The 1,900-nt window shown below is 47.3% G+C and overlaps 1 pseudogene across 1 annotated transcript; it reads right to left on the bottom strand.

The window, feature by feature from the left end:
• Positions 1-779: 779 nt before the first annotated feature.
• On the bottom strand, positions 780-1,687 carry LOC308511191 (GATA zinc finger domain-containing protein 1-like; annotated as a pseudogene). Its single transcript has 2 exons — positions 1,282-1,687; positions 780-1,193 (listed from the first exon to the last, which is right to left on the bottom strand). The product of its transcript is annotated as a GATA zinc finger domain-containing protein 1-like (transcript).
• Between the last annotated feature and the right edge of the window lie 213 nt (positions 1,688-1,900).

The following is a 1,900-nucleotide window of genomic DNA, read 5'->3' as shown; positions in this document are numbered from 1 at the left end:
ATCAACAAAATGATCCTGAATCCCTCTTTGCTACAGAAGAATTAGATGCAAATTTGAACAGCCTGAGCTAATAAAATTATGCACCAATCACTTTCCTTCAGGTTAAAGCAGCCAGCAGTCTGCCATGGCATTTCCTATATAGAAGTTTGTGTAACTTTGTGACAGATAAACTGGTCATAGCTACATTTTATTGAGTTAAGTCCTTCATCAGAAATCCAAACCTTAATTCATATTTTGTCCTTATAGAAAAATACAATCCATTTTATGAGTTTCTACAAATAAATTATGGATAAAAAATATGCCAAAACCGGTTTGGCTCAGTGGATAGAGCGTCGGCCTGCGGACTGAGAGGTCCCGGGTTCGATTCCGGTCAGGGGCATGTACCTTGGTTGCGGGCACATCCCCAGTGGGAGATGTGCAGGAGGCAGCTGATCGATGTTTCTCTCTCTCATCAATGTTTCTAACTCTCTGTCTCTCTCCCTTCCTCTCTGTAAAAAATCAATAAAATATATTTAAAAAAAAAATAGACACTGTTTCTAATGGTCTCCTTGGGAAGATACCTATGCAGACTGCAACATTTAACTTCAAAATATATTTAATTCTTTCCTATCCTTTTTTGTTTTCCAAGTAACTAGTAATAAATAAACTAATGATTATTGTGTGGTAGGGAAAAACTTTTTAGTCATTTTTCCATCTAAGAATTTCATTAAATGAATATGTGGCATATCTTGTAGTAATATGAATAGACGATAACTGGAAATCTAGTTTTACTTTTTAAACTACAAATGGTTGGCAACTGTTTCCTTAATAGTTATTGCAGGAGTAGGTCCAACATGAGTCCATATATAGCCCTTTTCTGGTGTGGTGGGAATTGTGGAAAATGGTGATGAAAGTGACTTGAAATATTCAGAGGATGCATGATAAACAAACTCCAAGTATTCCATCTTCCTGGGAAGATCCTCCTCTGGTCCTATGATGTAGGATGCAGGATCAAATCGGTCCGGTCCGTGGGGCTAGAAAGAGTGGGGATGAGCCACGTCAGTGCTGCGCTCTTCTCACAGTACTGGTCCTGGATAAAACTCCGGATCTGAGCATAGTAGGATTTTCCATCTTGCTCATCAATCACAGAAACAACATCTCCAATTTGGTAATATACCCCCTTGTAGAAGATTTGCAAATTTGAACGGCCTGAGCTAATAAAATTATACACCAATCACTTTCCTTCAGGTTAAAGCACCCAGCAGTCTGCCATGGCATTTCCTATATAGAAGTTTGTGTAACTTTGTGATTATGGTGGAAACTGACTCAGGCGCTTTGATGGGTTTTTTTAATTTAAAAATATGTCTTCTCCCTTTTCCTTTAGTTGGAAACCTTCTCAGCAGGTGGAGCAAACTTGTACTTGGTGTTCCGGAGTGGAGCAGACCTCCTGTGAATTTCCTGCTTACTTGCTGCCCCCGCCCCCGTTGCTCTGCCAAGGGGCGGCTGAGGTGCTGGCGAAGGTGGCCGCCCGCCCGAGGCCCCCGCCACCGCCACCGCTGCCCCCGGTCCCGCCAGCGGCCCCCGAGCCCAAGCCCTCCGCACGGTCCGAGCAGTGGAGGCAGAGGATGTCCCCCTGCGGGCTTTTCTTCCACATGGAGGACGACGTGGTCTTGTAGATGCTGCAGGTGGGCTTCAGGCCCAGAGGCATGGTGGCTGGCTCGGGCGGCCCCCGCGGGCGCAGCGACACGGGAATGGCGACCGCCGGCCCGGCCGCCCAATAGCTGGCCCGCCACGTCCAGCGACAGTGAGAGCGACTGGGCGCGGGCACTACCCTGTCCACGCCAGGACCGGGCTGCGGCCGCTGTCCCCGGAGGCCAGAAGCGAGTCGCCCCACGCCAAGCCCAGCACCACCCTGGGTGCC

The sequence above is a fragment of the Myotis nattereri genome (genome assembly GCF_964212035.1).
Source record: "Myotis nattereri genome assembly, chromosome: X".
Classification (NCBI taxonomy): domain Eukaryota; kingdom Metazoa; phylum Chordata; class Mammalia; order Chiroptera; family Vespertilionidae; genus Myotis; species Myotis nattereri.
Note: the sequence above shows the minus strand (reverse complement) of the source record. Positions and strands in the feature narration are given on the sequence as shown.